Consider the following 24,999-nt stretch of genomic DNA (forward strand, 5'->3'; position numbering starts at 1 on the left):
CATGTAGTAAATCTCTTCTCAGTGCTCCTGTCCTTTTGCTTATCCTTTTGCTTATCCAGGAAATTCAGTGGGTTTGCATAAATGTAATTCAGGTTAAGACTGCCGCATTAGTTCTGGGTCTTACTTCTGAAGGCCCATGTTGAATATCTTTAGGGCAGACAAGAAAACCTGCTTTTACACACACACACACACACACACACACACACATACAAAACTTCCTTGTAACAGGATCACAAGGGAAAATGCTTGTGTGAACAAGGTGGTTAACATCTGCAGCCCCATCTGTTATTGTAATAAGCTGAACCAGTTCTAACATTGACCTCTTGTATATGTGTTCCTTGGCTCTTTTCTCTTGGAATAATATGTATTGTAAAACCAATCATTTCCAGGAGCAGCTGGTATGGCTGGGTGATTTGTGTGCTTGTCTCCCATAGTCTCCACCAGAGCTATTTTTGTAGGAAAAGAGATGCCAGAACTCACCATGAACCCTTGTTCTCTTCGTAATGGCAATGGCACCCAGCTGAGAGGTGCCGGAACTGACTTTCAGTGATTTCCAGCTGGGGAAAAAGCTCTGGTGTCCACGCTAGTCACTCACAGCCACAGTTTGGTGCCTGACCACCTCTACATTCTGGGGTTTATGTTCACAGACATGGTGGAGAAGACTGGCAGTTTCCCAATTCAAATCCAAGGAACCCAGAAGGGAAACCAGCTATGTAGCTTGCAAAAAAATTCCACTGAAGATTCTTTAAAACATGTTTATCCAAAGGCCATATATATTACTTTAAAAGAAGGAAGTACAGTCCTGTTGAAAAGAAAGCCTTTTGGGGAGAGAGGGGGAGGGAAAGGGGAGGAAGAGAGAGAACTGTTATAGCAGTAAGCTTTTGTCCTAGATATGTTCGCAGAAAAGGTCCCTGAATGCTATTCTGTTCCAATTGGATTCAATGGCAAAATGCCCACTGGCTTCAATAGAAACTGGAAGCATGGGCAGCCAACTGACTCGCATTACCTTTCCAAGAATACAATAATAATAATCAAATACAACCCAGAACAGCTGTGAAGAAGGAAGTGGCTAAATGCACCCAGTTTTATGAGTATGGGTGGATTAAGTGGCACTCAGAGCAGGTTGTTCCACTGTCTGTCCACTAGAAGAGACCAAAATAAGCCCCCCCACACACACACATGTTGACCAAACCCTCAGACACTCTTCACTTCCAGCTCTGTTGACTGTGGGCCTTCCAGACTTGGGTTTTATTTCAGGCGTATTCCACAACATGTCCTTGCTTGGCACAATAATAATGCATTGTTGGTGGACTTTTTTTTGCTTTAGTAGGTTCTGCAATGCTTCCCCCACATGATTGCTGTCCAGAGAGATTATAGCCCAACGAAAGCAGGACAACAACAACAACAACAGAGCATTTGTGGTATAAAAGGTTATGGGGCATCAGCAGTAAATTACATATATCCACTGACTGGAAATGAAGCGGTGTGACCACCCCAAAGCTTTGGCAGGCACAAACAGGACTGACAGCAGGATCATGTATGCTCACCCCAATAGCACTATGATCACAAATGATCGTGAAGAAGCGCATCTGGAGCGACCCTTTGTCTCTTTGGGGCAACCTAGCAAATGAGGAGGTGCGCAAAATAGTTAGCAGCTATATGATTACTAAAGTTAAATATCACTTATTTAACAGATGGCAAAAGGCGTTCAGGTAATTTTAGCCTCTGAATAGTCTTATTCATTTAGATGGTAATGAGTATTAGTTCAAGGAATATCTGTTCACTTACATCAGAACGGGGTAATCCAGCCTGACTGTGATTGTGGCCTCTCTTGCACGTTTATCTGAGTGGGACACATCTGAGTGGGACACAAATGCCTGCCTTGGCAGAAGAGCCAGAAGTATTGATGAAACAAACACCAAACACTGAGAAGAAATCAATGCTGACCACTAATAATTGACCCCATGCCAGCCCCACCTGCACAAGCTAAGTGGAATGTAAGTTAAGTGGTCAGTGTGCAAGATAACCAGTCATTGTACACATTAACCAAGCCAGTTATTCTTTATGGACAAGGCAGCCCGCATGGTCCCAATTCTGTTATTGTCTGTACTTCCACACTGCAATTGTCACTAGCTGTTGTTGCTGTTCCTCTTCCACATCCCTGTTACCATTGGCTTGCTTGCCAGGCACAGAATCAATAAGCAAGTGGGCAATGGCATACCCTCAACTGTCCTGATAAAGCTGGGACATCCTGGTTTTTTGTGTGTGAGAACACGACACTGTGATCTTGCCCTGAAAAAAACACTTTTGGGGGACCATGATCTTGTGTGGGTCATGTGATTCACGCAGAAGTGCAGCCCTGGAAGATGGTGTCCCAGTTATTCACTTCAGCGTGTTGGAGGGTACCCCATGACATTGACTGCTTTTCCTTACCAACATCACCATTGTCTGGACCCAAGTCAAAGGTGGGCTACCAAGAAGGTTAATGTGGTGAAATGGATTGTTTAGACCAGGTAGACTTGTCACTGGGTCACTTGCTGACATAGAAATCCTTAGCAGATGTCCCACCATGCTGAACTTTGATGCCACCCATCTCTGGGCTCCATATTTGCTAGCCTATATGGAAGACAGTTATTTCAATCAGTATGCTCTTTGATTTCTTAGATGGCAAAGCTCTTCTCTTGCCTTATTTGGAATTGTTATATCAATCAACTGGGCGACAGAGAGTTAACATCCTCAGTGCTACGCCTGTGTGATGGCCTTTGCTTTTCCATTTTAAAAAAGACTTCATTCTGACTGAATTGGTTCTCAGAATACTGACAGAACCATGTCTTGGTAGCTTTCTCTTAAAGTGAAGCTTCTGATTATTCACTTGTCAAATCTGTAACATCTAGTCAAACCTAGCACTCAAAAATGGCCTTTTAGTTGGATGTCAAAATGAAAAGTTTAAATGTTTGCCTCCATCCAAATAGCTTTATGTATATGCAGGTGTGTGTGTGTGTGTGTGTGTGTGTGTGTGTGTGTGTTTAGTTGAGATTTCTGCCAAACATTTCACTCTGGCTGCTATTCAGAAATTGCCAGGAACTGGAGAGAATCAAAACATCTCTCCCTTAAATCTTGGTACAACAGAGTTTGGCAACTAGTCTTGGATGGAAATTTGACCCAGGAGAGGAGAAGGACAAAGCTGGTGGGGGATCAGATTTGGTCTCCTTTTATTCAATTTGTTAACAAAAGTGACCTGATTGAGAGCTCCACCTACCCAATCTTTTCTCTCTCTTTTGGTAAGAGACTCTGCCCTCCCCTACTCCCTTGTCTGATGTCCCAGCCACACTAGAGGTACTCTGAATTTTTTGTTGTTGTTTTTCATTTCCTCTGCTTGTGAAGAATAACACCTTTGTTGCAAACTGTTCGGTTTATTGAAAATGACAATATATACATATATTAAAAAACGATGTAGGTAGTTTTATTTTCTTTGTGCGGGGTGTATGTATGAGATCCAAGTTTCAGATCTATATGTTAATGTCCTGTATAGCAGCAGATAGGGATGGGGAGAAATTTGTTCAGTCTAATACGTGCTTCCCAAACGTATAAGCAAAACAAAGCACAGCTCTGTTTCAAAATTTGCACTTTTCTGAATTTTGTGAAGCACAACAAATGAACACAAAAAAATACATATGTTGCTGAGAGATGTGTACAGAGTTGTTGTCTTATAACCCGCCCATCGGGTTGAGTTTCCCCAGCCAATCTGTTTTAAGTTCTACTTTGCTGGTTTACACTCACCCACTTCCCTGCCTTGATGCCTGGCAGTGGTGGCGAGGGGAGATCGGGAAAGAGGTCTCTTCACTGCCTTCTTGCATCTAGCATTCTGTTCCAGCTGCATGCCAGCCATCAGGAACATGGGGAAATGTAGTTTTCCTAACACTACTGCCAAACTATGTTTCAACTGAGTGCATGGAGGGCACAATGAAGGCAGGAATAGACATGTGCCTACTCAGTTTGCTAAAAATAATTTTTAAAAGTTGTATCAATGGCAAAACCAAATTAGACAGATGGTTCCCTCTGGTTTTGTCCCTTGAAGAATGCCGATTCCACTGTATGAGCTTTCCCTCCAAGCTATAATTTCATATATAAGAGCCAGCTATAAGGAGGCACATGTTTCAGCTCTGACTCCAATTCCTTAGACAAGGCCAGTGAATAGAAAGTGCTGTGCTGTGAAAACTATGCAGGCAGAGCTGAGCTTCACATTCATATGATGACAGTCGGGTTTATTTATAGAAGTTGGCTTTGGAGAAGGTGCACTGGAGGGGCTACATCATGTTCGGAAGACTTCTTTGAACCTGAGGTAATAATGAGCCTGAAAATGCCTTCTTCTCATCTCACTCTATGAGTAAGGAAGGAATTCATAGTGATTCAGTGTCCCATTTCTGTCCTGTCTGGCAAAGAAGTGATGAAAAGATTGCGGACGGACACTGGACTGAATTTTGGCTCAATGCATAGAGGGAAACAATGAACATGGAGGGTTATCTGTTTGGCTTTCTTTGATAGGAAACATACTAGAGCATTTGTAGAGAACCTTTGACCATCCAGATGTTACTGAACTACAGCTCCCATCATGCTTGGCCATGGGCCACACTATTGGGGATGATGGAACTTGTAGTCCAGCAACACCCAGAGGACCAAATATTCCCCACATTGGTTCTAGAACCATGGGGGGAGGAATTACATAAAAATAGAATATACAAGTGCACACATTTTCGCATACCACTCCTTCTAATAGTGAACTCAAGTACTGAGCAACTACTGTTTTGTAGCCAAATTGGGGCCACAGAGAATCAAGAGGAGAAGGCTGTCCTATCTGGGAGAAGCCCGAGGTTTGCAGAAATGCAAATAATATTAATAATAATAATTGGAAAAAAGAAAACTAAGGAGACAATCCCCACCAATAATAATAATAATAATAATAATAATAATAATAATAATAATAATTTATTTCTACCCCGCCCATCTGGGCAGCTTCCAACAGAATATTAAATACAATAGTCCATTAAACATTAAAAGCTTCCCTAAACAGGGCTGCCTTCAGATGTCTTCTAAATGTTAGATAGTTGTTTTCCTCTTTGACATCTGATGGGAGGGCGTTCCACAGGGCGGACGCCACTACCAAGAAGGCCCTCTGCCTGGTTCCCTGTAACTTCACTTCTCACAGTGAGGGAAGGCCCTCGGCGCTGGACCTCAGTGTCCGGGCTGAACAATGCCCCAAACAGCATTCTCAGCAGCTGCTTAAAGCAAAACAGCTGGAAAGGAAAAATGGAATCCAGGAAGAAGGAAAAGAAGAGAAAAATGCCCTGCTTGAAGGAGATGTCTGGCTGGAACCATGAAAAGGAGCACTTCTTTTTAGCGGCAGAATACACAATGCAACATATTGTTGTAATTCCCATGTGTTTATTTCTATGTGTGACTCTATTGTCAATGTTTTATTTAAGTATAAGCATTAATGTTCTTCAGTTGTTTAGTTAGCCTTCTCAAGCAGCCACAAGAGTAGAGGAATCTGGAAAATCCATACTTTTTGCTTACTCTCTTTCATTTTAATCTACTTTAAATAACTTTAGCCGGAATAAATATGTAAATATGTGGTTTTTAAAGATCATAGGGAGAGGATTCTTAAAAGAAAGAAAGAAAGAAAGAAAGAAAGAAAGAAAGAAAGAAAGAAAGAAAGAAAATATGAATTGCCTGATTATCAATGCAAAGCAGAAAGATTACCAATGCATTTAGTGAGCTTTAGTTTGGCATCAACAGACATTATAATGATTCTGACTGGTGTGCATACAATCCAGTAGATGTGTTTCTTGCTGCTATTTGAGAGGTCTTTTCTGAAAACTACCTGCACTTATTAAATACATCTATTGCAGCTGGCCCACAGCTCTGTAGCTAGGCAAAATGCCATGCTAGCAGATGGACATGAAAATGGGCAGGCAGGAGAACCAATGTTTGCATCAAATCCCAGTGTTATGGTCCAAATTCTATTCTGTCCAAGAATATTGACGTTGAAGGCTGCACTCTGAATTTTTGCCCTTGGTAACAAGGGCATGCCATTTGTAAACATGCCAGCTGAAAGTAGGAGATGAATATTCTCAATCACTGCAGCCATTACAAATGTACTTCTGTCCCTGAATGAGGGAAAAAATGCAAATAACAGTGAACAAATCTGGCTGATTTTCTTTTGTCAGAGTTCTAAGTGGCAAGACGTATCGGAGACAGTCTGGCCTCTATGCATTCAAGGGCCAGGTTTGGTTCTTAGTTATCTAGAGTATTGGTATTCCTTTGTAGGAAAAAAACCACAATTCTGACAGTAGGAAAATTTGGCCACCCTGCTGCCAAATTTTAAAACACTGTTTAAATGTGTTTGTGGAAGGGGTGGGGTGAGGGGTGAGGGGGAGTTAAGGACCGCCTTTCACCATATAAACCAACCAGGACTCTGTGTTCATCATTTGAGGCCCTTCTTTGTGAGCCTTTTCTGTGTGGCTCCCCATTTATACAATGCTCTCCCAAAGGTGGTCCGTCTGGCGCCTTCATTTTATGTCTTTAGGCACTAGGCAAAAGCGTTCCTCTACAACTAGGTCTTGGGCTGATTAATATTCTACAGTCTTTTAAATATGTTTGTGGAAGGGTGGGTTATTTTGTTGTTTTTATTTTAGCTGTTAACAGTATTTGTGCTTTTACCTTGTATTTTTATCTTGTGAACCGCCCTGAAATCTTGTGATGAAGAGTGTTATATAAATCTGAATGAATGAATGAATGAAGGAAAGTTTTTAAGGTTTAATGCTGTATTGTGTTTTTAATATTCAGTTGGGAGCCGCCCAGAGTGGCTGGGGAAACCCAGACAGATGGATGGGGTATAAATAAATTACTAATAATAATAATAATAATAATAATAATAATAATAATAATAATATCATCATCATCATCATCATTACGTGTGTTTTATCTAGTATTTTTATGCTGTGAACCACCCTGAAAACTGGTGGGTAATACATTAAAACCACAACAACAACTTTCTCTTAGGAAGCTCAGAAAACTGAACCAGTTACAAAACGAACTGTTGGAAGGAGCTCGTCCATCATTACAAACAGCCCAATCTCACTTTGCTTTTGAGATGTTAGCACTGTAAACTGATGGCTTGCTTTTTAAAACTGGAAGGAATGAATACATGCTTCCTATCTAAGCTTTGAGACTTGGGCTGCAATCTTACAAAGGCTTCTTTAGGGGTAAGTCACAATGAGACTTGCAACAGAGTATACATGGATAGCATCAGGCTGCATGTCTGCTTTTCAAAATAGGGATTTTTTAAAAGTCTTTTTTTAAAAAACTAACAGTCTCTTAATTTTTCTTTATATGAGTTATGGGTTCCCTTTCTAGAATGCTAGATTTGGATTGGATAAAAGATTACTCAGATGCCTTAATAAATCAAGAAATGCCTTTCCAGGGTTCCATATGTCTTTTGGCCTATGAATCTTTTAAAAGGTTATATATTACATCTCCATGGAGTCTTTCACCCTCCCCATACATCTCTTCCAAATGTCTTCTCAATGAGTTGATTCATTCTCAGCACCTGGTGTCAACACCCCTAAATAAAAACTGCAAAATATATTTGCAAATGGCACTAGCTTCTCTGTTTATGGGGGAGGGGAGGTGTGAATGCTACACAGCAGGCATCTCCAACCTTCGGCCTTCCAGATGTTTTGGACTACAATTCCCATCATCCCTGACCACTGGTCCTGTTAGCTAGGGATCATGGGAGTTGTAGGCCAATACATCTGGAGAGCCACAGGTTGGGGGTGCCTGCTACAGAGCATTAAGAACTACGTACTTCCTTACCAAAGGCTCCCATATCTCTTCTGTGCCTTAACTTAGAAACTCGTTTGCAGTGGAATGGCTGCAGTGCCATTGCTAGAAGCTTCATGGGTCGCCATCAGTGTGGATAGACAAATCTGTCACTTTTCTTTTCTTTCTCATCCCAGTCTTAAGTTCAGTTCTCTACTTTTCCACATCAGTTTTTGAACGTTTTCTTTTTAACATCCTCATGAAAATTGATCAGCATTTGAGTGCATTTTTCCCTAATACACACATTTTTGTATGCAGTTTCCCCAAATATATAATTTTCATTAACATATGCATTTTTATGCATGTTTAACTCTAGTGCATGCATTTTTGCACACATAGCTTGGCTGCAGAACTACACTGAAAAATTCAGAGAAGTGCAAAAATTGACAGATTGCTGTTGTCAGGGGTTCAGAAGGAGAGACACAGGAGGGGGAGCAAATGGAGAGTGAGGAGGAGGAGTATGAGGGGGGCGCAGGCAGTGACAGTGGCCAGAGTTATTCCACAAGCCTCTCTAGCGAATCGGAGGACTCACAGAAGGGAGCGCCGGTGGCCAGAACGAAGGGGGGTCCAGGGGGGAAGCCCCAGGAGGAAGGGGCCAGCGGGGAGTCCCTGAGCAGCAGCTGGAGATCAGGACCAGCGTCTCCACCAGAGCGCAGTGGGGAGGGGGAGTCCCAGGAGTCGGGACCAGTGTCCTCACCACCAGAGGGAGGAGAGGAGTTAGGTTTGGCAACACCCACATCAGGAAGCGGGGAAACGGTCAGAAGGAAAGTCACCGGCTGGGCGCGCGCGCCAAGTTCAAATGTACAGGAGCGCGGCACAGCGGGGAGCCCGGGAAGGGAGCCAGGTCCTAAAGCCCGCCGGAGGGAGGGGCAAGACTCAGGAGGCTCAGCGTCAGAGGAGTCCAGGAAGGAGGGAACCCCAGAGGGCAGAAGGACCCAGCGCAGGAAAGAGCAGCGCAAGAGGTGGAGCCGGGCTAGAATCTTAAACTGGTGTGGGTGGAGCAGTGAGTCAGAGGGGACTTAGCCGGTCTAGCGTTAAGACGTGGGTCTGCGCGCCCAGAGCTTGGAAATGGAAACTAAACTTTAATAAAGACTTTTGTATATAACATCCACTGGGCGTTGGTCCTCTGTGAGCTGGGACCTAGCGGCAGTCCTGACAGCTGTGATTTTGTTTGGGTATTGCTTTGGAAAGTGCAAATTGGGTAGGTGCACTTCTGCATGTGAACTGAACTGAATTTATTCCTGATCCCTACTTGTGAGAGGGCCTTCTCAGCACTAGCACCCCAGTTATGGGAAACCATTATCTCAGCTGACCTTTTTGAAATCAAAGGGTGACCTTCCTCAGTCTTGTCAGGCAGAGCTGTGGAGCCAGCCTCTTACCACCACCATCATTGCAGTTTACAATAAGTATCCACAACAATATGTTGCATTATTATATTTAGATATGTAGATATATATGCACACATATACACACAAGTGTGTGTATATATATATATACACACGCACGCACACAGAGAGAGAGAGAGCTTGAAAGTCAAAGCAGTTATGCTAGAGTACTTGAATTCCCAACTGCCAGATACTATTGATTTCAGAGGAGGCTGAACTTTACAACTTGATCTCAAAACTTGCTACGTCTGGCAATAAATGCCTACATATTCAGGTAGCCGTTTACGCATCACCAAAAAAGACAGCGCCCATTTTAAATAATATTTGTTCACTTCGTTTTCTACAACTGAAATTCTCTTAATAAAATATTAATAAAATAAAATATTAATATACTACTAACAACAACAATAACAACAACAGACTTTGGAGCATCACAGAAGTGTTCAACCTCTTTCCCGCCATCCATTTTTCTACTCCACTCAAGCTAATTCCCCCTACATACATAAACAACCCTAGATGCATGTTTACCTTCATTTCCATTGCGGGTGAGGAACAGTTTTCAGCTCCAGGGCTGCATTGCCGCATGGAGAATCTACACACACACCTCTCCATCCAGCAAGAAATAGAAATGATCACGGTTCAAGAATGCAATCTAGCCAGGCAAAAGCATTCACAGAGCAAAATCAGGGAAAAGGAGGGCTAAAAAGAGAGTTGCGGAGGGCTGCATTTGGCCCCTGGGCCTGAGGTTCTCCATCCCTTCGTTGCGTGCTTCTTGAACCTCACAGAGGGGAACAAACTTACAGCGGGCATCCCTTCCCTTCACTGCTCAGAATGTCCCCAACTCATCTGTTTTGGGGTTTGTTTTTTAAAGCTGTTGGGGCTTCCTTAGAATGTTTGCTTCTCCTCCAAGTTATAGCTTCATTCAGTGTTTGGGACAAGACAGTCTTCTTCCCAGCTGTGTTTTACTGTGAGGCCAAACAAGTTACAATAATGGAACGCCCTCTTCCCAGTCCCCTCTTCTTGGGGAAGAAGGCAAGCTCAATAAGCTACACACACCAAAAGCAGCACACAATGGCATTGGGTGAGGTACAGAGGAACTATTCCCCAGCAATTTCAGTGCCAGTCAGGCACAATGGATCTCTTAGACTCCTGCTGATGCTCAGATGTGAAAAAGCATCCCGTTGGCTGCTTTGGTGGTTCCAGTAATAAATAACACTTAAAAGACCGGGAAATAGTACAAACCATCTTCAAATGTGAGAACACCTTATAAAGAGTTCCCAGGAGATGTAGTGCGATTTTATTTGACATTTATTTAAAGATCAGCTCCTCCAAATGACCAATCATTTCCAGTCAGTAGGCTTGTTAGCTATACGAGATTTCTGGTTGCCATTTCCTGAGTTTTAAATAGCCTGCATGACTTGAAAATAAAAACCAGTTCTCTTCAGTAATGGGTATCTTTTTCCTGCATGGAAGGGTCCGTAAAACGATTCCCTTGACCAGATGTGCATTCAGACTCATTTGCTCCAATCCAGTGGCTCTGATGCACATGTACACACAGCACAGCACTTGCGGGCAAGGACTGTCCCATACACTTCATCGTCAGGGATTTGCATGCATTGACAGCAGAATAAATATGGGAGCTACAGCAAAACTTTGCATGAGCAGTGGAACACTTAATTGCTCCAAAGCTCAACAGGCATCAGGACTATTAACTCATCCCCCCTCATATGTTTAGTGAACTTGTGATGAAGGAAACTTCTAGCCACACTCGTGAAGTCAGCTTGGCCACTGGCCAACTCTCCAACATCCACACACTTGATGTTGATGGGCTATGAGCATATACATGCATAGGGCTCCTCCATTTGATTTGAGACCCTGGGGTAGGGGAGGATTCCTGATCACATAGAACAGTGTTTCCCAAACTTGGGTCTCCACCTGTTTTTTAAGACTACAATTCCCATCATCCCTGACCACTGTCATTGCTAGCTAAGGAAGATGGGTGTTGTAGTCCAAAAACAGCTGGAGCAAAGTTTGAGAAACACTGACATAGAGGAACTATCTGCACTTACAACCATATGTGTGTAGCGCCCTTAATGTTAATTGAGTGACAGTCAGGAGGCATGGGTAATGGGCATGCTCTCTTCCTCTCATGAAGTCACTGACTTCATGAGGGGAACTAGTGAACAGTCCTCTTTGCCATTTAGGGATGGGGAACCTCCTATGGCTACTCAGACGTTGCTAGATTACAGCTCCCATCAGACCAAGCCAGTATGGGCAATAAATAGGTGAAGTTACAGCTGCTTTGCTTTTTTGCCCTAAGAGATCACATCTTTGAGGGATGGGGAAAGTATGGCACATCAGAAGAATTCATAAGAATTGCAATTGTTCGATCTTCTTGGTCCTTTCTAGTCCTATGGCTGAGACAAGCAATGGCAACATGAAGACAGAAGACAGAGGATACTGAAAAGTCTAAGTCTGAGGACACAGTGACGGGTATTTATTGCTTGGATAGAATGTGGAAATCACAGAAGGTTATGGTCAGGTCTGGTCCATTAGCCAATGTGAACCATCCAAGGAAGGGCCCTTCTTCAGAGTGAGGCACCGAGTGATGACGCGGTTCTTGAGAGTTCCTGTGCCACCACAGTTTTGCAGCTTTGACAAAGAGCTGTTTAAATCTTAGACGCTATCTGCTGCCACCACAATATAGTCAGTGGTGCTTCAGTGAGGCCATTTCACTTCAGTCCCCCCAATGCCCCAGTCTGAGGAAGGACCCTGCGGAAACTCTAGGACAGGAAGGAGGAAGACAAGGAGGGGGAGCAGAGACAGTTTCTGGGCCAATGTGTTTTCAGCCACCATCAACAATGGCTTTTCCAAAAGTTTAGATTTGCCTCAAAAGGTTTGCTCACCTGCTTTAGGCAAATAAGGTATGTCCTCTAAGCAATTATGCCCCCATCCTGGAAAAAAAATATATGCAGGTATTGTAAAAGGGTGGGGGGAATTAAGGTTACTCTTGAGCTGATCTTATCGTTTCCAGCCTCCCTTTACTGATTTCCTAGCAGCTGTGATTCTTCCCCCCCTCTTTGTATCCAGTGCCAAGTGGGAGGGGGTACAGAATTCATTCCAATGTCAACAGCACCTCCTGGAGCACAAACCATAGATTTGACATGTTGCTATGTACTTCCCATGACAACCATGTTATGCATATTAGCGGGAGGTTTGGCAGCCGGCAAAATGGAAAGCAATAAAAGAGGAAAGCATTCCAAATCCAATTTGGAAAGAGGACAAGTCCAGGTTTACTCATGCTTAACACAGCCCCAGCCAGATAGCTTTATCTTTAAAAAGCAAAGCAAACAGGCAGGCAAATAACCTTATTTATTACAGAGGGCACTGTTTTTTGTTGTTGTTGTTTTTTTAAAAAAAATGTTTCAGTGCTATGTGGGGAGAAGATGGGGGGGGGGAGATGAAGAGATTGTGTTTGAACGCGGAACGGCTGTAACTGTTAATTAAAATTAAATAATATTGGGAGAGTTTCGCATTATTCTTCCCAATGTTATATATGGTCCAATCAGACCAGCAGATAGCCCTGAGCTGCCAAACACGAGGGGAAAGGACTCAGTTCTGGACAAAAAGAGAAAGACAGAATTGAAAACAAGGCACTGAAAGCATGCAGCGAGAGACAAGGCATTCCTCAATAGTCCATACTTTCTATGTGTGGCTATTTTGCACAGAGATGTATACAGGATGCAATAATTAGCCACCATAATGCACAAGGGCACTGAAAGGCAAATGGTACTGAAGAGAAACACAACAGAGGACATTTCTGTGGAAGGCATCCATTTTGCCTAAGTCCGCTCAGGGAAAAGAAGTGAATATGCAAAAAGAATTTATGTCCACTTTTTAAGAAAGGAAAACTTTCCTGACCTGAAACTTCTATATAATTTATGGTTCATTCAGTCCTCATGGGCATCACCCACAGAGAGAAGCAAATTTGACTGAAATTGATAGACCTATAAAAGATATGGGGGAGTGTAAGTACCTAAAATGTGAGAGAAGCATTTGTACTGCAACACACTTGTCAATGAAAACACTGGGGTGGGGGGGGTGGATTGAGTAATAAAAGAAGGCAAAGACAAACACCATGCAATTGTTTTAGTATACTAGCGCTGCAATCCTATACTTCAGAGGTGGGGAACATCACACCTCTCCAGCCTTTCTATCCAACCCTTAGGACACTCATCATGACATGTACCAGGCCACAAACCTCCTCAGCCCTGCTCTGTGTCCTCCTCATTTTATTTTCGCCTTTCTAAAATATGTCCTTGAGCAGTGATAATGCCTCTTGCTTGCCTGGATGGAGAGAGCAGAGAAGTGGATATTGAAACCTCTGGTTTTTGTGCAACTGGAACGTAGCCTTTCATACCACAATACAAGTTACCTCTGCTTCATCCAGGGACATGGGTGGCGCTGTGGGTTAAACCACAGAGCCTAGGGCTTGCCAATCAGAAGGTTGGCGGTTCGAATCCCCGCGATGGGGTGAGCTCCCGTTGCTCGGTCTCTGCTCCTGCCAACCTAGCAGTTCGAAAGCATGTCAAAGTGCAAGTAGATAAATAGGTACCACTCCAGCGGGAAAGTAAACAGCGTTTCCGTGCGCTGCTCTGGTTCGCCAGAAGCGGCTTAGTCATGCTGGCCACATGACCCGGAAGCTGTACGCCGGCTCCCTCAGCCAATAAAGCGAGATGAGCGCCGCAACCCCAGAGTCGGTCATGACTGGACCTAATGGTCAGGGGTCCCTTTACCTTTACCTGCTTCACCCACATTTGGGCCTCTGGTTCCACCCACCAGTGGGACTAGCAGATATGTCAGATTTGGTTTCTTTCAATGACTCATTTTTCCTGACTCCATTCTTCGCATTTCCACAGAGGTTGCAATTTTAAAAACTTCATGTATTGTTTCAGAAATGGCAGGGTGGGGTTTTTTGGTAGCTTCACTTTTAAGTGCAAACTGAATCAAATTTCTCCCCCTGTCTCTAACCACCACTGGCACATGCCCCCCCAAATGTTTTCCAGGAGGGAATGCAACCCTCAGGCTGAAAAAGTTTTCCCAGATGGTTCAGTCGGTAGAGCATCAGACTCATAATTTCAGGGTGGTGGTTTTGAGCCCCACAATGGGCAAAATAATCCTGCATTGTAGAGGGTTGGGCTCGATGACCCTCATGGCCCCTTCCTAACTGTACAATTATATGATTCTATGATTTCTGATAGGCACACCTATTAGGGAGTATGGCCCACTGAACTATTCAACTATTGAGTCCCACCAAAGCCCACACAATAGGGCTTTCCCACTTCTCTCACCATGTGCCTCTACACCCTAAAAAAATGCATTGGGGGGATTGGGAGGTTCTGAACTAGCACATGGGCCAGTGGAGAGGAGAGCAAAAGTGCCTGCATTGAAGGATCAATCTGCTTAGCACTTCATCAAATTGCTGCAAATGGCACTTACTTCTGAGTAGATACAAAGAGCATTGTACTGCCAATACCAAAAAGAGAAATATAAGTGCAAATATTTTTTTTATCTTCATTATGTTTTCAAGTGACAAAATAATCTGATGTCCTCATTGGCTGTTCAAAGGTATGTTAGTAAGTACCTTCGACATAATATGGTCCTAGTTATTCAATTAAACTATTCATAGCACTATAATACCCAACACAATAATCTTGAAAGTTTGCCACTGGATTAACAATAGTATTTAGAGAGGGAGGGAGGAAAGGATGAAGTATTAGAATCTGATACTCATACTAATTCATTGGCAACTATTAAAACAGAACTACAGCTGGAGTAGAATGTCTGTCTTATCAGTTTTGAATGACATAAGCATTCCTCTTTGCATAGGAGGTTAAGCTGTTGAATTCTGGCAGATTTGTAGGTGGAAAACGTCTTTAAACAGTAGATAAAGCAAATTAAACTAATCTATGTGCAAGAGAGAAAGATGTTCTTGGAACCCGCAGAGATAAAATTGGTCCAATAGCTGTCATTCAGTGATATGAGTCAATGGGAATTTCCTCCATCTTTTCTGCTCCTGTAACCTGGAGTCCAAAAACTATTTTTGTAACACTTCTAAGCATTTTTACAATGAATACTCAACACATTCACTGCACTACTTAATGTGTCAAAACCGTGCAAGCACTCTCAATGACAGACTTTTTGCCATACAGGATCTCTGAGTTTTCATTTGTCTACGAATTGAAAAAAGGGCGCATTGGGAGATACAGCTGAAAAAAGCACTCTGCCAGGAATTTGTGTGTGTGTGTGTGCGTGCATACGTGCTACATTCCGTGGAGGTTTTTCTACATCATTTTCAGCTATGTAGCTTGACTCTCTTCAATATATTGAGAAAGGGAATATTGTAGCTGTAGGCTAGGTACAAAGTTTATACTCAGCTCTGCAGGCCTCTTGAGAATGTACTCGGCCAAGTGCTAGCTTACATGCAGGGCACACAATCCAACAACTCACAGCTGAAAACAGGGACATTCTTCTGTACTTGTATCAATTCTGTCTGGTCTGGTCCATGGCATTTTGCTGCCTGCGGCAATGACAAGGTGGTGCCCTCCCATTTCCCTACGGCAGGACTGCAGCTCAGTGGCAGAGCATCTCCAGGTAGGTCTGGGAGAGGTCTGAAATCCTGGAGAGCTGCTGCTGGTCACTGAACTATATGGACCACTGGGTTTGGCTCTATATAACAAAATAGCTCAGTTGGTTAGAGCATGGTGCTGATAATGCCAAGGTCGCAGGTTCAATCCCTGTATGGGGCAGCTGCATATTCCTGCACTGTAGAGAGTTGGACTACATGCTCCTCAGGGTCCCTTCCAACTCTACAATTCTATAATTCTAAGGCAGCTCCCTAAATGTCGTGGGTTGTAGGTGGTTGCAGTCGAGACCTGACACGCCAGGACCAGGGTATGGATGCTAACAATGGTAGCAGTTCAATGGAAGATGGAAACTTGATGAGGCTGGAACACAGGAACAGGAGAAGGAACTGGAGGAAGGACAGGCACACTGGAGCAGGAACTGGCAACAGCAGAATATAAACCACGTTGCTGTGGCAAAGAACCAGGGCAAAATGCTGGCCCTATATACTCCTCTTGGGTTTGCCTCCAGGTGCTCCACATCTCCTGATCTGGCCACACCTGCCAGGCCACACCTGACTCCCCCAAGACAAACGCAGCAAGGGCCTGGTTCTCCTCACTGCACTCAAGGCCTGGCCCCTGCCAATACTCATGGTACTCCTTTCACTAAGTTCCTATACCAAAGCTTCCCAGGCTGAGAGTTGAAGGGCATGCTGTAGAACACACACAACTCTGTCCCTGCCAACACAACACTTAAATTGCCAACCCCACTGTATCAGCCACTTGAAGCAGCCACTTCATTCTGCCTAACGGTAGGGCTGGCTCTGGTTTCTATTTTCAAAACTAGAATAACTGCACAAGTTCATATACAGCCCACTGCACCTTCTCTATGTTTCACTAGCCTCTCTTATACTAGGCTTCCTATGCTATGCAGGATATGAGAGTAAACTAACCATAACTTTCATTTTAGGTTCCAACCCTATGCACACTTAGATGTCTCTACAGGTGCTTCTAGCATGTATTAGTTTTGCATATGTTCAGTCAGTCATACATCCATTCTGCTGCCCCATTTCTGTGATTAAAAAAAAAACCAACAGCATGGAAATTTGCATTTGTGCACATGCTTTAACCTAAAACATGCATGTTTCTATGGATTTTGTTATATTGTTTAATGGATAACTATAGTGAAAAATTCAGAGAACTGTGATTCGGGAGTTGTGGAGCAGGCTGCTGAACTTACAAATGTGAACCAAACAAAAGCTCCCAGCATTCCTCCTTGGAAGAAAGCCCCACTGATTACAGTGAGACTTGTGTACAGGATCACATCACCTACATGCTTAACAGAAGGCTTAAACTCACACGGGGCATGGTTGTGGTACTTACTACAGAATAGCTCAAAATTCAGACACAGACGGAAAAGAAGTTCACAAAAGTGTGTGCAAGGCATAATTTAAAAAAAGTCCTTAAAGCGGGAGGGCAGATCATGATTTACCAGGGACATAGATAAGAACATAGGATATGTCCTTAGTTAAAGGGGGTAGTTGAGACACATGTTGTATGATCTGTATGAAGAGGAAACATAGGGATGTCAATTGGCTCTCCAAAGAGAACTACAGAGCAGATCATGGAGAGAGCTATCGACCTACCCCTACTTAGGAGTGTAGCTCAGCCACTTCACTCTGGTTGTCATTATTCTGTTTATATGATCACCACAAGCATTATTACTGCAGGTACATTGTGCTCTTCTGCTGCAAAAGCAAGTCTCAGAATGACTTACAATATACAGTATGGCATGGGAAGAGGTGGTCTTTAAGTATCCTGACCACGGCCGGATTTAGGTTTGATGAGGCCCTAAGCTACTGAAGGTAATGGGGCCCTTTATATGTCCAGCTGTCCTTTGTCAGCAACAAATTGTCACTGTTTTTGTGCTGAATATATGCCATGCAACCAGTCCATGCAGAATGTAGGCACCCTATATATAGAAATGAGCAAACCAGTGATATTTTAGGGAGCAGGCTAGCAGGCGGGGCCCATTACTTACACCATAGGAGCCTACACAACACAAAACACTGTTGCTGTATGTAGGTTTTATTTTATTTGCTTTTTATCTTATATTTTGGAAATGTACATCCAGTTGTTGTTTTCTTTAATTTGGGGGGGGGGCCAAGAGAGTGGGGCTCTAAGCTATAGCTTGTTTAGCTTATACGTAAATCCGGCACTGATACTGACCTTAAGTCACTGAGTGTTTTAAATTTTTGACTTGTTTCAGGATAGGGTTGCCATATGTCCTGAATTTCCCAGACATAGCCAGGATTCGGCCATCAGAAATAGTGTCCGGGTGGGATCCTGAAGGGCTGATTAACCCCACAAGTGTCACACCCATTTCTTTCTCCTCCCTGCACTCCCCACTGCAAAATAGTTGTCATATTCCATAGATTAGGAATGCTGAACCTATTTATAAACCAGATTTATGCTTTTCCCAAATAGTATCTACCTTATTACACATGGGCCTTTTCACCAATGGATGTTAATTATCTTGTATTTGAGAGCCTTTTTCAAGCATGCTGTGGACCAATATCGAGAGTTCATGATTTCATAAATTTTCAAGGGCTGATGATATGATGCAGTAATTGTGCTGACCCACATGCACAATTTAAACCACTTAATGTATGTTTTTAGAGTGAGCGAAAGGCTATATGTTCATTAGTGTGGCATTATTGTCAATAACAGTGGAGAGTCATTATCAGCAAATGACACAAATATGGGAGGAACAGAGGGTGTCCCCCCCAAAAAAAAATCTAACCCTGAACCATTCTCTTACTGAGATGATACCAATGCTTATTGTTCAGCAACACTGCACTATAATCTGAGTTTAATTGATGGCATTTTTAGTCAATGTGGTTTGCAGGCTCTGATCAATAAAACTCCTTCTTGCAGTTTGCATTGGCCAGAAATATATTATCTAAAACACTGTAATTTGCAAGAAACCCTTATACTGAACACCACAAAACAAAATGCCAATAACAGCATATTAAAAGAGGAGGGCAGCATATAATGCCAATAGAAACATAACAAAACAATGTGCATTAAAAAAAGTAAAATTAAAACTAAGGGTGTGCATGTTTCCCAGATGAAAACAGATACAAAATTGAAAACCCCCAATTTTCATTCCAAGGATATCTTTGTGAATTCCCCCTCACATATTCTTATTCTCAGTGCTATTTTTCTAGAAAAAGAGGTGCCAGAACTCATCATGAATGCCTCCCTTGTTCTCTTATAATGGTAATGGAGCCCAACTAAGAGGTACCGAAACTGAGTTCCGTCAAGTTCCAGCTCAAAAAAAGCCCTGCTTATTCTTATTCGTGTTCTGCCACAACACTTCCCCAGTAAGGACCACTTTGTGTGGACTCTGCAAGGTCCCAGGCAGAGGAAGTCAGGTCTTGCAGGACTTCCCATTGGCCCACATGGACACATGAGACTTCGTGGGAGCTTGTGTGGTCCTGTGAGGTCTCTCAGAGATTGGTATGGCACTACCAATGTGGTGTAGTGGTTAAGAGCGGTAGTCTCGTAATCTGGGGAACCGGGTTCGTGTCTCCGCTCCTCCACATGCAGCTGCTGGGTGACCTTGGGCCAGTCACACTTCTCTGAAGTCTCTCAGCCCCACTCACCTCACAGAGTGTTTGTTGTGGGGGAGGAAGGGAAAGGAGAATGTTAGCCGCTTTGAGACTCCTGAAGGGGAGTGAAAGGCGGGATATCAAATCCAAACTCTTCTTCTTCTTCTTCATTGCTGATCACAAGACCCAGCCTTAATCCAAACCCCAACCGTCTCCATTAAAGGGTTATGCTGAGGACTTTGTTGATTGCCGGATTGCCAGGTCCAGAAAGGAACTTTACTCCCAAACACAATTAGCTACTGGTCACAAGGTGCCCACCTTTCTCTCAACAAGAACAATTTGCTATTGTTAGGGCTGTCACAACAGTGGAAGACGAATGGCATTGGGCAGGACTACCAACTTATGGTGCTCCAGCAGATGGGCTGGGCATGTCTTCAAACAGAAGGTGGAGCTGTTCAGATCAGGATCCTTGCCTTCTGCAATGCCAAACCCATCCATCTGCTGCAATCAATAAAGTTGTGACCTAACTTTAACCCATACAATGGTCTTGTCTGAATGCCTTCTCTTTTCCACAACGCATGTTGCAGGTCACACTCTGGACCTTGTTTTCTCAACAGGGAAAAAAGAGGGTGATCTGAACATAGGAGGATATTAACACCAGCCCCTTGTCATGGTTCTATCACTTTCTGTTGAGTTATAGGCTTTGAGAACATTTCCCCCTCTGCAGAGGTGGGGGATCTATTGAGATAGTCTGCCCTTGGAGGATGATGGATCCAATGGGTTTTCAGAAGGCTCTGGGTTTTCCCCCCAGATTATATGACTGGTTCTTCTGTTGAGGCCCTGGCCAACCATCCTACTTGCTCAGGCCCATGTATTATTTTTGCCAAGCAGGTGAAACCAGGGCTATACCTAAAAGATGAGGGATGGAATCCATCTGGGGAAATATTTAGGAGCATTTTCCAGTGTCAAATTCCAACCCCCCCCAAAAAAAAAAGTCTCTTGGGTACACATTGACAATGTATATATCCTCTCTAGAGTTCAAGCATCCGAAGAATAAAAGCAAGGTCCTAGTGATGCATTTTGTTACGATTGTACTGTACAAAATAAAGCTTAAAAAACACAAGGCATTAAATAAGACTATATTTCTAACACCCTATTATGTGAGCTGGAACGTTATAATTATCTGTCAGATCTGACAAAAGCTAGTAAATCTGCAGGTCATACTGTAATCAGCCAAACAGCAATGTCAGGATTTTGTAACGTCTCCCCTACCCAAGAGCAATATACCCATAGAAACTGAATGGGCAGCAAAACCAACCCAGATGTTCATTCTCATTTCAAAATTATTGCTTCTCCCTAATCATTTTAATAGATTCACTTGCATATGCATTATACATATTGAAAAGTTTCAGAGGTTTATTTCAGGGATGCCACAAAATTTTGCAGTGTTTGCTGTTTGGGACGAAACCAACAGCATCACCTCCCATGAAACCATTCCAGCATAAAATTCTGCACAATTAATATGACAACCCTGACTTATTACCACATACTTCCTATTTCCCTTTCATGATCTAAATATCCCCCACATACACACATACACATTGGTCCATAATACCAACCACTTTGCCTTCAGTGGGTGGAACATATTGTCTCCTGCACCATTAGCTCCACTATTCTGCATGGTGCCTATGTTTTGCCCCAACCCTAATTTTCTATAGGTATGAAAAAAATCATGGGTTTATTTTATGTGTTTTCTGCAAGGAGTCGAAAGTGGAATCAAAGGCTTTCGCCAGTTCCACCCTGCAAGGAGGCTAGGCTGAGAGAAAGTGACAAGCTTGAGGCTGCCCAGTATGTTTCATGGCTTCGTTGGGATTTGAACTTGAGTTTCCTTTGTCCTCGGCCACATTCACAATGACTACCCCAGGGATAGAGAAACTGTGCTCCCTTAGATGTTTGTACACTCCAACCTCCCATCAGTCCCAGCTAGCATGTGCAGTGGTCAGTGATGATGGGAATTTCAACCCAATGACATCTAGAAGGCCACAATCCCTGCCCTGTTCCATACCAGCCTTTGAATGGACCACACTGGTTCAGAAAATAAGTGATGAATTCTTTTCTCTGTTGCCTTTCTCCTTACTTCACTTGTACTTATGTGATTTTTTAATGTACCAGTATTTGTGTTCATATTTTCAGCTGTCCCCATCCCCAGTACTAGAAGTGTGTAACTTAAGGTTTAATGCTGTTATCAATAAGTGGAGATGTTGCTTTGCAACCAGGCAGAGTGGCATGATCTTCACTGAGGTAGCGTGTGCTCTGAGTAGCTGCATAGTTATGAGGGAGCTTTCCTCTGTATGCTTGGCTTAATGTCTCCCTGCTATAGCCAAGGCCTAGGTTAGACAAAACCTCACTATTTCTCCTCAAATTATACACTCGTTTGTTCAGCTTCCTCATTAAAATGTTATCAAGACTGTTCTCTTTGGACTCCACCTGTGTTATTTAAGTGACTTTACTAACACAGAAGTAATTTAGAGAAAAGCATATGGACTAAATCAGCAAATTGGCTTCCTTTGCATGAGCTAAGGATTTGGCCCATCTGGTCCATGGCCAGACACATAATTGTATCATTTTCTCAACCCAGACTCTGGTTTGCCCATGAAAAAATTAATAATAATAACAAAAACAACAATCAGCAATGGACTCAAGATTTTTGTGACTCAGCCCTGAAATGCTGATTTATCTGAACAGCCATATTGGGTGACATTAGCCTTGGCATGCTAATGTGTTTGTGATGCTCTGCCAGTGTTGTTGAGGATTCTTCTCTTAATTTCTAAGTGGGAGGGGGAAAATAATGGCCAAAGTGCTCTCGTTAAGCTGCCAAGAGAGCGCTGAGGCTGTTCAAAATGTCACCGTCCTGCTGTCTACTTACCTTGGAGGCTATTTAACGCGACAAGAAGGGAGAGTAATAGGATGTTGCATTAATCATCCTTGCCCTTACTCAACCATGAGAAGATCTGAAACACCTGAAAAGAAATGAGTCGTCCCAACTGAGCAGTACCGCTGCTCAACCAGCATCAGTAAGGCAAGAATCCAAAGCAGGCCGATCTGAAAATAAGAAGGGAAAGGCTGGCAATTAAACATTGACTTAGCATGGCAGGAAAAAGAAAACCTGGTGCAATCGAATCAGGATTTTGCAATGCACATGTCTTGTTCAAAACCAGAGAGCTCTTTGCCTCTCAGTATGCAAACAGGCCTGCAGGAGAACTTAATTAAGTTGAAATATCACGAAATCTTGTATCCTTCTGTCTCCAGGCCCCTACAATCTCCTCAGTAGCAGTGAATATGTTCTACTATTTGCCTGACGCACACAAGTATCAAGCCGTGAGAGGTTTTGCTACATGATAAAGCCATTGGGAGGTATTTTTGCAGAAAAGAGGTAGCAGCGATTCTACTTTCTTACAAGTATATGGCTGACAGGGAAGGGAAGAAACGAAAAGGAAGCTAATGGCTATTTTAATCTAAACTCGACAACAACCAAATCAAAATATATATTAAATTGCATTTATTTAAGCGTATATATTATGTTACTGTTTGTTTTTCAGCCACTGCAAAAGCTTAAAAATCCTCTTTGATGCACTGGCCTAAAAAATTTTGACCACACTTACAACCAGAGTATAAAATCAATTTTCTGTACTCTCATTTATCTCACTACTGATGCTTGCTTGCTCTCTAATGGAATGGCACTTCAGGAGAGGTAGTTATTTTACTTCTGAGTGGCATTACAGAAGCCTTAAATGGTCTGAAGTGATGGCATGTGGCCTTCAGGAATATTTAAATTCTGCTTTTCTCTGAGGTCGGGCTCCTGCTCTCTGTCTCCATTGGGAGGGAGCAGTTGCTGGGGTCAAAAACAGAGAAGTAGGTCTAGGCCAAAGCCTAATGCTTAAGGATAAGGGTGGCCATGGGTCCTACTTTACAGAGGGCGGTACTCTGAAAGCCTGTCAGAGGACAGTTCTGTTCTTGAAATGCTCTTCTGTTTGAAGCCATTCGGGACTAAATCCACTTTAAAGGTAAAAGAACCATAAGAAGGAAGAGCTGAGGCTCAAAATCACCCAATAAGTGGGCATCAGACTGAGTAGGAACACAATTGCATACCCTTCAACATCTTGGGAGGGCAAATCAGGACACAACCTCCCCAACCCCACACCATCACACCACCGGCCACCTTTCCCCACACACATGCACACAAGCCACACACACACACACACACTTCTTGAAGCAGCGCCGGAGGAATAGGAGAGTGCAGCACCAAAAAAACTCAGTCTTTTGGTTCCACCCTCTTTTGGTTTCTGGGCAAGTGTGGCATCAGCTTCCAGAAGTACATTGGTGGCCATGGTGTTGGCAGTGGCAGCGGAGGTGGAAGAAGAACTGGAGGCAGCGGAGATGGAAGCAGAGGAATCCAAAATGGGACATCCAGGATTGGCACCATAATCTGGGGTGGCTTCTGTAAATCCAAGGTGTCCCACTCAAAATGGTGCAGTTTCACCATGTGCAATGGTCAGATGTTTCATAATTCTGTTTGAATTATAGCACCTGTACATATAACTTACTCAGTGCCAGATTTACGTGTAAGCTAAACAGGCTATAGCTTAGGGCCCCACTCTCTTGGGGGTCCCAAAAAATTCAAAGAAAATAAAACTGGATGTACATTTCCAAAATAAAAGATTAAAAAACAAAATGAAACCTGTATACAGCAGCACTGTTTTGTTTTGTGTAGGCTCCTATGATGTAAGTAATGGGCCCCGCCTGCTATCCTGCACCCTAAAATATCACTGGTTTGCTCATTTCTATATATAGGGTGCCTACATTCTGCATGGACAGGTTGCATGGCAACATGGGCAAATGGCTTTAGAGACCTATTAGGTCCATACGTTACCATATAGCATATATTCAACACAAAAAACAGTGGCAATTTGTTGTTGACAAAGGACAGCTGAACATATAAAGGGCCTCTTCAGGAGCTTAGGGCCTCCTCAAACCTAATCTGGCCCTGAACTTACTACATAAGATTCTTATGTAAATGTCTTTCTTCTTCTGCCTAGCTTTTTTTTTGGGGGGGGGAGTGATGGATTTCCTCTCTTTTTTAGTGATATGTAAGTGGTCACTCTCCTTGCAGAAGACTTCAGGCCTTGATTACATAAACTCTCAAGGGGCTTGAGCCTGGGTCTCGGGAGACGTCTTCTGTCAAGAGACAGGGCCATGTCATGGTAGGCAAAGGCAAATTCTCCTGCTCCTAGCCGAAGCACTTTTCCTGCTTGCAAGCTCACCTCAAACATCAGATTGGGCATTGTGATAACAAGATCCTGTACTAGATAGCCTTTGGTCAGATCCAGCAAGGCTCGCCTTAGGTTCTTACACATGGAGCATAGTGCAGCAAATTGTGAGCCCCTTCAAATAAATATCTGCACTGTTGTGGTGCAATCCCTCTCCTTTGGCAAGCAC

Source organism: Podarcis gaigeae (genome assembly GCF_964106915.1).
Source record: "Podarcis gaigeae genome assembly, chromosome: 12".
In the NCBI taxonomy this organism is placed as follows: Eukaryota; Metazoa; Chordata; class Lepidosauria; order Squamata; family Lacertidae; genus Podarcis; species Podarcis gaigeae.